The 10771-nt window shown below is 38.1% G+C and overlaps 1 long non-coding RNA gene across 1 annotated transcript; it reads right to left on the bottom strand.

Moving 5' to 3' along the window:
• Positions 1-410: 410 nt before the first annotated feature.
• LOC111928955 (uncharacterized) lies at positions 411-1179 on the bottom strand. The gene is made up of 2 exons (XR_002864395.2): positions 1121-1179; positions 411-633 (listed from the first exon to the last, which is right to left on the bottom strand). It is a non-coding gene; the product is annotated as an uncharacterized LOC111928955 (long non-coding RNA).
• Between the last annotated feature and the right edge of the window lie 9592 nt (positions 1180-10771).

Genomic DNA, 10771 nt, shown 5'->3' with positions numbered 1-10771 from the left:
CCTGTGCTCCAGGCTGCTCAGGAAGGCATGGCATCAGCCATGAGCTTACAGCTATTGATACAAAGTCAGACAGGTATATTGACTCTTTGGATTGTCTATAAAAATGGAAATTTATCAGAAGGCATTTTTTAAACACACTTCACCCCATGAATTATTTAGCAGCTGCCTAACCCTGCTCAGTATTGCAACTCTGGCAACAGTCAGTGCAAGCAGAAAACTTTGCTTGGCACTTGACAGAAGTATTGCAATCTCATAAATTAATTAGGTGCAATCAGGTGGCCTGGCATTTGCCTGCTGCACTCCTCAGTGGCTTTATATCTAGGACAGGCTCACAAGTAACATTAAACTGTGCTGCCACAGAGCTGAGTTGAGAAATGGTCCAGTCCCACTTTTGAAAGATTTAGTTTGGCTTTTTACTGTGTTTTGGTGCTGTTTCTTTATTCCTTAATTATCATGAGCAGGTAGATAGGTACAGCATTTTCAAGCAAGAAGTGAAAAAAGCAATGTCAGAACAAACAGGATTCATTTCTCCAAGGTACTTAGTCCTCAGATGCCATGGTCATACAGTCAAACTGAAAGCAGCCAGATCATTGCTGGAAGTGCTCAGCAGCTGGTAGGATGAAAACCTGAATTCTGTTGCAAAAGAAAATGCACAACGTATTTTTTTTAAAGAAAAGACTATTATAAGTAAGGAACATTTATACATGCAGAACAAGAAACTTCTCAAAATCCCATAGGTCAGCTGCCTGCCTAGATACAGCTATGATATTGACTGGATGTTGAATCCCTCTTTTATCACATCTGCTACTTGATAAACAAGAAGAGAAGCAGAAGGAGCAAAGGAGCTCACCCTTTGCTCTTATGCCACAATAAATCCCACTTTCTTTCAGAACCAGCACAACAGGTGTGTCTCTCAGTTTTAGCACATCACACTCTCATCTTCTCAAAAGGTATCTTTGCATCCCTGAATGCGACACCACCCAAAGTTATTTTCCAAAATGGATGGGAAGCCTTCCTAATGCCAAATCCAGGCCACTTTGCTGCAAGCACACTGATAAACTCAGCTCTCCCACATCCTGCACTGAGCTGCTCTATGCCCATACAAGCAGAGATTTCTCACCAGTCTCCAAGTACAAGCAGCTCACGTTTTATGCTGTAACACTGCAGCCCCCAGTCCACTCTGAGAAACAGCAGCTGTCAGTTTAAATGGTTTGGTTTGATTAAATCAATGCAAACCAGGAGCTGTCATTAGTGGATCCTTCACCTTCCCCACTGTTTCAGTGATTAGATTAGAGCTTAATAAGCTCTCAGGGTATTATTAGAACCCACATTTCCTTCAAATCTTTACACAGTTAATTTTGGGGTTGTGATTTTTGAGAAGAGATCGATTCTAGATTTTTCAAAATCAGAGACAAAGAATTTTTCCCATGTTCTTGAAATATCAGTAAGATACAGCAATGTTAGAAACACAACAGTTTGGTTTTTTTTACAAACCTGTATAGTGAAAAATATTCAGAAAACATACTGAATATTAATGGAGTGAGAAAATATCATTTTGTTTATATTAAAGAGTCCCCCATCACATAAAATACTGTGGTAGCAAGTATTGCCATGGGAAAAGGAAGAGCTCAGAGTGTTCCGAGTCCCATTCATTCACTTTCACAGACTCTGCCTTCCCAGGAGATACACACACAGGAAAAAACAGACACAGTAGGAAAAGATGAAGGACTGAAGAAGCTGTTCACTTGTGCTTGCTACCCATTAACTAAAGGCATGAGTGGAAAATCAGCCTCTGCTTCCTCTTATTCCACAAGGATAGAGACCTCATTCCTGACACCCCCACGTGATTATGAAGGAAATGAATCCTAATTTTGTCAAGCGTTGAACACATCAGACAATAAACAAAAGACATGTTAGGAGTTGAGAGACAGAAGTACCTCACCACATGTCCATGATGCCCTCCAGTAATTTAGATCTGCACCACCTGGCATGACCTGGCACTGACCACATGCTGAAATATTTTGTCTTTTGAGGATCCAGCCAGAAAGGAAATATTTCACTATGATTCTGTGACTGAGAGAGATTATTCAAAGATGATTCTGCATTAAAATGCTGTAATTAAATGCCTTCTTTGTGTTAATAATCTGTGAGGATCTTCTATATTTTTCTCTGACCTCTAGGAAAAGGTGAAGGGCTACAAATTTAAGTAGAGCAGAGGTCCTTGAAAATTACATAGGAATTTTCAGCTAACTGAAATTTATGTTTAAATAATAGGCCAAGTTTTAAGGCAATTGTCTAAAAGTTCCTAAATCAATCTTTTAAGTTCTCCATGCAAATTGGCTTGAACATTTAGAACATTCAGAAAATTTAGAACATTTAAGATTTTGGTTGACTTAATGTGAAAAAGGAGGCAGTTTAGGGCTTTTATATGTCCAGATGTCTGGCTTCAAGTCCAAGGTATTGCTGCAGAAGGAATTCCTTGCTCTTCATATGAACATAGTGAGCGTGGAAAAGCTCTTTGGGCTCACCAGTTTGTGGATGCCTTGGAGATAACTGGGAGTTTGTTATCTTTTAGATTTGCTACTTTATCAAAACAGGAACTGATATTCTTACTCATGAGGTGGAAATTAATCCTTTAGCACAGTGAAGCTATTTTTCCAAGACTATAAGAAATTCAATTTTCATGGCTGTTTTAGTTGTCATGCCCAAAGGCACACCATCATTCACCTGTGTCCATATCTTACATACTCCCTGTGAAGATCCTTTATAGCTGAAAATCTTGGAAATGCTTTCTGCTATATTTTACAACAAATATAAATCTTTATTCTATTCAAACAGATTCTGAATAAAATGGAAATAAACTCTTAAATAAGATCTCTAAATGTGACCTGCTTTTGCTTTTTGCCTTTATAGCCTTCTGCTCACTGTGTAGTTTGTGATGTATTGTATATTTCAGGCTTCTTTTTTTTTTAATGTTTCTTACTAATAGAAAAGTTACCCCAGCTCCCAACTCTTCTCCAGCTACTGTAACCTTCTCTTCCATCTTTGAAGATTCATTAATGATACTGAGCCACAAAGCTAACTATGTATTTAATATTCAGATAAAGTATAATTAAATATTTAAACTCTTCAAATTATTTCTGTAGCAATGTTTAAGATCCAGGGATTTTGAAAAAACAGAAGGGAGCATACATTCTTGAGTATGAAAATCTGTTCTACTCAATGCATGTTTTTCCCCTGATAGTCTTTAAATAGAGACACACAAGTCTGAAGTGCTTTTAGTGCATTATCACTCCACACCAGATTCCTACACAGGAAACATCAGTTTAACTTCAATGACCTAAATCAGTTTGCATCTTAAGATGATCCTGCCTAGTGAAAACATATAGTATTTCTCACTGGCTTCCCATAAGCTCTGGAAAGGTACAAAATGCAGAGTGATTTCATCTCCCAATTTTTCATTTATTAAATGGCAAAGAAGGAGAGAGCTTGTTTCTTTGTTCCCTTGGCAGAAAGAACAAATCTTCCCAAAAGTTCATCATCCTTTCCTGATACAAATTAGTGGCTGCAAGAAACATCCATTTTTTCCATCATTTTACTCTCCTTTCTCTCAGCTTCTCTGTGTAGCACTTTGAAGTGATAATAAGCATTCATAAAATGACCCTCACCTGAAACTTCCTGCAGTACTACCAACCACATACCCTATTATCAGCTGCTCTCAGAGTTCAATTACAAGAATTTGCAATTTGATCCCTGCAAAGTGCAATTCCTGAACTGCCTGTCCGCTCTACCAGTGCCTTAGAACAAAAACCAAGCCCAAGTGATGAGATTGCAGAAAGAAGACTCAGCCCTGTGGAAGGACACAGTGTACACCAGCTCTCTTGTAAAAATACAGGTGCATAAGAGAGCTGAGTGGTTAAGACTATGATTAAGAAGGGTTGGAAGATAGTGAGAGAGGGAACATTCAGAGGGCAGTAGGTTAAAAGTTCAGCTCATAAACAGAAATTGCAGTTTGCAAATAGATAACAAAGCTTTTGTGGTTTAGATCTTCTCGGCACTTACCTAAATCTTTGAGACCCATGGGATCTTTGGAGGTTCAATTTCACTGTTGACACAGACTGTAATCCTTGAGTGAAGAACCTACAAATAACTAACCTTCTCAAACTGTCAGGACTTGTAGCAGAATTTGCTGAGGAAGGACTGTAAGATAAATGCTGCTTTGACTGTCAGTACTGCAATGTGTTTAGAGAAATTATTGTGTTTTTCCAGATACAGCACAGAGACCATATGAAAATGGTTCAATCAACATTTCCTTCAAATTTCCTTCAAATATTCCGGCTCTATAATTGTAAATGTACCCTAATATTCAAAATAGAGACAAATGATGACATTTTTCATCTCATCAAAGTCTCTATTTCTGCACTCAAACTACAAATATATACTTACAGTGACCTAAAGTAATGTGTCTTTCTCCTTATTATACATATATTCTTTATAGATATAAAAATTAATAATTTAAATATTTAAATAGAACCCCTTTCCACGTTACAGGCTGTAATTGCTTTCCCCTTTCTTTACCTGGTCATTCCACTGTAAAATAACACATCAACCTTCAATATTTGACAACGTCTGCTGGCATCAGGGGCTTTTGCACACTCTTCTTCCAAGACAGGTGGGGTTGGCATTCAGTTGTGACATGCAGTGGTGCAGGTCAATACACACTGCATCAACCATGATGGTCTTCATGGACCAGCACGCTCCTTAATCCTGCAGCTTGGTACAGAAGATGTCACCTGCCAGCCTCAGGATGAAGCAGATGGGAGCCCCATGTGATTACACAGGTGTATATTCCTGTAACACTGCTACATCTGATGGTGCTCAGAGATATTCATCCAAGCTGAGGCATCCACCAAAAGATGTGTTTGAAAAACAAATAAATCCCTGAACTCAAAAGATACTTGTAAAAAGTTTTTTTGTTCCCAGATTCATCAAGACAGAGCCAGATCCTCAACTGAATGTAGATGACATTCACAGATAGAGACTTCCATGTAAACCAGGCTATTTTGCTCTTAAATAGCAAAGTCTTATCAGGAGCAAATTAAAGTGCACAGACTGAAGAATTTTATCATAGATTCCCAGAATTACTAAAGTTGGGAAAGATCTCTAAGATCATCAAGTTCAACCATTAAAGTAGCATCACCACCATGTTCACCACTAAACCATATCTCCAAGATACATCTATCTACACAATTTTTGAACATTTCTGGGGATGGATATCACTTTATTGGGCAGGTGGTTCCAGTGCCTCATCACCTTTCAGTGATGAAATATTTCCAGTAGTCCAATCTAAACCTCCACTGGTGCAACTTGAGTCCATTTCCTCCTGTCCTGTCACTTGCTATATAGGAAAGGAGAGCAATGCCCACCTTACTGCAGCCTCCTGTGAGGTAGTTATAGAAAACAATTATATGTATATAATATAGATATATTTCTATATATATAATATAGAAAATAATTAGTTCACCCCTCAGTGTCCAGGCTAAACAGCTCCAGCTCCCTGAGCTGCTCCTCAAAAGACTTGTGCTTGTGACCCTTCACCAGTTCTGTTGTCCTTCTCTGGACATGCTGCAGGACCTTAATGTCCTTCTTGCAGTGAGGAGGCTCAAAGCTGAAGAGAGTATTCACACTGAAGCCCCATTGGTGCTGATGACCCACACCCCAAGGTCCCTTTCCAGCAGGCAGCTTTCAGACACTCTTCCCCAAGCCTGTAGCATTGCACAAGGTTGCTGTGACACAAGTGCAGGACCCAGAATGTCACCCAGCTGAATTTCATGCAATTGGTCTTAGAGCACCAATCCAGCCTGTCCAGGTCTCTCAGTAGTGCTTACCCTCAGGCAGATCAACTCTGACAGGAAAGTGAATTTCTGCTGTTGCTGGAGCCCAACACACAATGGGTGATATGTTCGTATTTCATATATACAAAATAAATAAAATTATGTTTTTCCATGTATGTCAATATTCCCCTACTTATCCATCAATCTCTAACCAAGCTCTTCAAAAGCAGACTTAGGTATATAAGGGTGAAGGATGATTTATATCAAGCAGCCCTAAGAGTTATACATTATGTGTTCTATTACTACTGCATCACAGAAACCATCTTATCTTCCTGTCTGTGTTTTCTGACTCTATCTGTTGCTGTTTTCTTTAGCTACTATTTCTCTTTCTAGAGTTTACATATAATGTGCTAAATTCCTTCATCTTACTAATTTAGAATGGTGTACTAGTACCCTCTATTAATTGTCATTTATCCTCTTTGCTTTTGACCTTCCCAGTATGTGTTAGTATAAAATACATAATAAATACATACTGGGAATGTATCCTAGCATTATTAAGTGGAATTCAGGAAAATGTCAAAAAATGTATTGGAAGCACCATCCCACACCTTTATAAAAAACATTCTGTCACTACAGAGGGGATTCAGGTTGAACAGCTTATAAACAACATGAACATTTTACAATGTAACATTACTTGGGAAAGAAATAATTTTCTCAAACAAAAAAGAGCACTCTCTATACCCCTGCTCCTAAATGCAAGTCTGCCAGAAACAGTCTCTCATTAGTATGGAATATATTGTTTTGGAACTCTATGGCCATAAGGACTTGGTGTTGTCTGCACACTTCTTGAGGGTGCACTTGATCCACTCATCCAGATCGTTGATAAGGACTTTACTGATTATTATTTATTTATGATTATTTATTATTGATAAGGATATTAAACAGAAGATAAGGCTATTAAACAGACTTGGCTCCAAACTGAGCCCTGGGGACCCCCACTGGTGACCGGCTGTCAGCTGGATTTAACTCTGCTCTGGACCCAGCATCCAACCAGTTTTTTAACTCAGCAAAGAGCACACACAGGCCATGAGGAGGCAGTTTCCTCAGGAAAATGCAGTAGGAGACAGTGTCAGGGGCAGTGTCTGAGCTCCAGGTAAACAGAATCCACAGCCTCATCCCTTCAGTGGCTCACCTTGCCATAGAAGGACATCAGGTTGCTCAAGCAGGACCTGCCTTCCATAAACCCACACTGTCTGTGCTTGATCCTGTGGCTGTCCTGTACATCCTGACAGCACTCAGGATCCCAGCTCTAAGATCAGGATGACAGGCCTGTAGTTCTTTGATCCTCCTTCAGGCCCTTCTTATAGCAAGGTGTCACATTTACTAACCTCCAATCACCTGTGACCTCCCCAGTTAGCCAGGACTGCTGATAAGTTAGTAGCCAGACCTTCCTGAGTATTTCAGAGAATTTGAAGGAAAGTCATGCTGAATGCTTAGGGCTAAGTGTAACTAATGTGTTTTATTTTTACATGTCTCAAGATAGAATGCCTGGTTTACTATACAGATTTGTTTATAGAACAGTTGCTTTCAAAAAATGTTTCCACCCTCCAGCCACATATGTAAATTCCACTAGAAATTATCTTCCCATTAAAGCTATTATTATATTGTGCCATATTTTAGTATTTCATAGAACGTATAATCAAGTTTCCTATCCCAGAGCTCACAGGAATCAAAACCCCAGTGTCTATGTAGTGTCAAAATATGTCTCACCATGAAAAAGACAGGCTGTATTCTGACACAAGATAATTCAGTTTAAACAGTGTGACAGATGGATGGTATATTTGAACTGGTACAAATTACATAATTTCCTTTATAAGTTAGAAATCCATTCCCATTTGGGAAATTTTCGGTCAAGAAAAAACACAAGCTGAGCTTTTAGCTTAGTATCAGTACAGGGAAATATTTAACCCAAAGGAATTGTTTGGATAGGAAAGGAAGTATAGCAGCCAAAAACAGAGTGGAGAGGTCTTTTCCAACAACTGTAAAAATGTTCAGATTTAGGGAATGCCATCATCTCAGCTTGCTCTCTTGTGGAGCAACTCTACTGTCTTGTACAGGGACAGGAGAGAAAAACAAATCAAGAAACTTTCAGCACTCCAGAGCTTCTGGGAAACGCAAGCTGACTCTGTTCTGCCTATCAAAATAATTTGCCATTACAGCACATAATTAGGTGAGAATAAACACACATGTATCCACGTCCTGCTTTAGAAGACATTGCTTGAGTGCTTTATGCTAAGCACGAAATACAAATATATTTGTTCCATATAGCACAAAGACATTACCAAGAGGGATTAAGGAAGGGGTGGAATGTGCAAAGGTAAGCCTCCTGGAGAGTGTGAGGGCTCAGGTGCCACTCAGCCTCAGCAACTGGAGGAAAAAGCCTTCCTAGACAAACAAGTGGAGGAGAGCAAGCTAACCTCTGAGATGGAGGAGCCAATCTCAGGATAAAGGTTCAGCAGAAACTGATGTGTGCATTACTCATAATTCCTGACACCAGGCTGTGGACAGCTGTCTGAAGGAGTTGTTTGGATAAATACAAAAACCTCAGAAACAACAGGGATGTATAGGGGGATTAGAACCACTGGAAGATTATCATGCCAGATAGGTTGCTGTTTCCATATTCCCAGTGCTGTTATTTTAAGACAAACACCTATGTGTATAACTGAGTCATATGTTTGCATTGGGAGACCAAAGGAATATTTTCAGAATGTGATCTCTCTTTTAGGTTAACTGAAAACATATTTTATTATTTTAACCTCTTAATCTTACAGAATTTGGAAAAATACATCAGGTTTCATAGATCTTATTTGATCATGATATTTTGGGTTTTTTTGTTTGTTTGTTTTTGAGTTTTTTGTCGTTGGTTTGTTTTTTTTAATTAAATCCCCTCGACCTAGAAAGATAAAAAGCAACTCTTAAAATGAAAGGTAAATAAAGAATGCAACAAACTCTGTGCAAGTTCAAACCAACACAAGATCATAAGACAAGGAAAGAACTCATACAAATGCATCCAAACCCAGCTGCTTTGAAATCAAAGTGAAGGGAACGTGGTTATATTACACTGCTGAGTAGAAAACAGGACAATTTTCAGGTGTACTCTAACAAGAAACTACATTGTGTCATTATTTATTCTGGCTGTATTTCAGTCCTTGAATATACTTTCATTGTGCTGCCAATTAGTAGGTATGTCAAGCATGGAGAAAGAAAACCTGTCCCAATAATTAGCAGTAATTAACAAATCTAGTAGTCCCTGGATTGTGGGACATCTGGGCTAGCAAAACTTGTCATGCAGACAGCACAGAATGGGGTCAAGAAACAGAGTGGATTTAATGTATTTCATCTTGTCTAGGTGGTTTCAACTTAATACAATAGACATTGTACTGATGGCTTTTAAATAATAACAGTGAAATATTTTTTTTTTTCCCCACAATACTATTTGAATCCATGAAGGAAAAACCTTTTTGCCTTGTTTTGTAAGTAAGCAGTGGCCAGTGTTTACATAACTCTGATAATTCTCTCCACAATATGCCAAGGTAAGTGGCAAGTGACACATGAAGGCACCTCTGTGTTTTGATTAATGTATAATGATGCACTGGCTATTTCTTACTCCTACTGACATCTCACAGTCACTTCCTCAGAAGCATCCTCCAGACACAAAGAGATAAAAAAATTAACATCACTTTTTTTCTGAAGACTTTGGGGATTTAGGGAGGTGTTTAAAAGATCTTTGCTTAGAAATCGCCATAGAGGTGGCAGAAGTTGCCCACAGCACAGAGTGTAAGGCAGTTTCCTACATTCCTTCTTTAACCTCAGTTCAGGAGCTAGACCATCATGAGGTTGCTCCTACTTCTATCAACTTAAAAATAAAATCAATGTCTCCTAAGGAAAGCTAGGCATTGTCTTGCTCTTGTTGCATGAATGTTGCTATTAAACTTATATTTTTTAATTCAGACATTTAAACTGGTGTAACTAGAGAACTTACTGTTCCCTTATTCACTGTTAAGGCTCATCAAAGTTTATATGCTCCTGCAATTTTCTTTGGCTGAATACTTCATTGCTGCTGGTACAAGAGTTGTACTTTTGAAAGTTATTGGTCTATGTAACTATCATTGTTGACAAATAATAATGTACTCATTGGGCCAAACCCTAACTTTAAAGACAAGATTTTTTGAAGAAGCAAGACTGAAAAAAAATATACAGTTTGTATATTTGTAATAAAAGGAACAAAAAAAATTACAAATTAATTTGTAATAAAAGGAACAGAATTATTTTCTACCAGTTTAATTGGCTTATAGGGTCGAAATACTTATGTATTTTCTTAAGAACTAAATTTTTTATAGCTACTTTTTTCCACTGGAGCTTATTGTTGCCTATTTAATTGACAAATCTTAATTTTTTTTTTTTATAAATGGTGAGCTGATAAAACACTCTTCATATACGAGACACCTGGAATTCTACTTAATCAGAGCATGAGGATATCCTTATATTGCTAGCTTGAACAGATGGATTATATTGCTCAAAACCAAAAAAAGAGATAAGAACGAAGCAGATTTTTCCCAGCCTTACTCATTTCATAGAGAGTTTATTGGTGGAGGTCTGTAACTGAGGGTAAACCTTTTCATTCATCCTGAGGTTATTTTTTCTTTTAACAGGTATATTTAATGAAAATCTTGTCATCCCTTGTTTCTTCTCTCCCCCTCCCCACAGTATGTACTAGGATCTTTTCTAACAAGGAATTGCTGTAGAGATTACAATTTTCCTCTTTGGCAAGGGGTGGTGCATGCTGCAGAAGGAACTCAGAATGTTATTAATTGCATTTGGCCTTTCATTCCCTTCAGTACATTAAGACAAATATTTCTGATTGTGGTTTGAAAACA

This window comes from Cyanistes caeruleus, chromosome 5, assembly GCF_971803275.1.
Source record: "Cyanistes caeruleus chromosome 5, bCyaCae1.hap1.1, whole genome shotgun sequence".
Classification (NCBI taxonomy): Eukaryota; Metazoa; Chordata; class Aves; order Passeriformes; family Paridae; genus Cyanistes; species Cyanistes caeruleus.
Note: the sequence above shows the minus strand (reverse complement) of the source record. Positions and strands in the feature narration are given on the sequence as shown.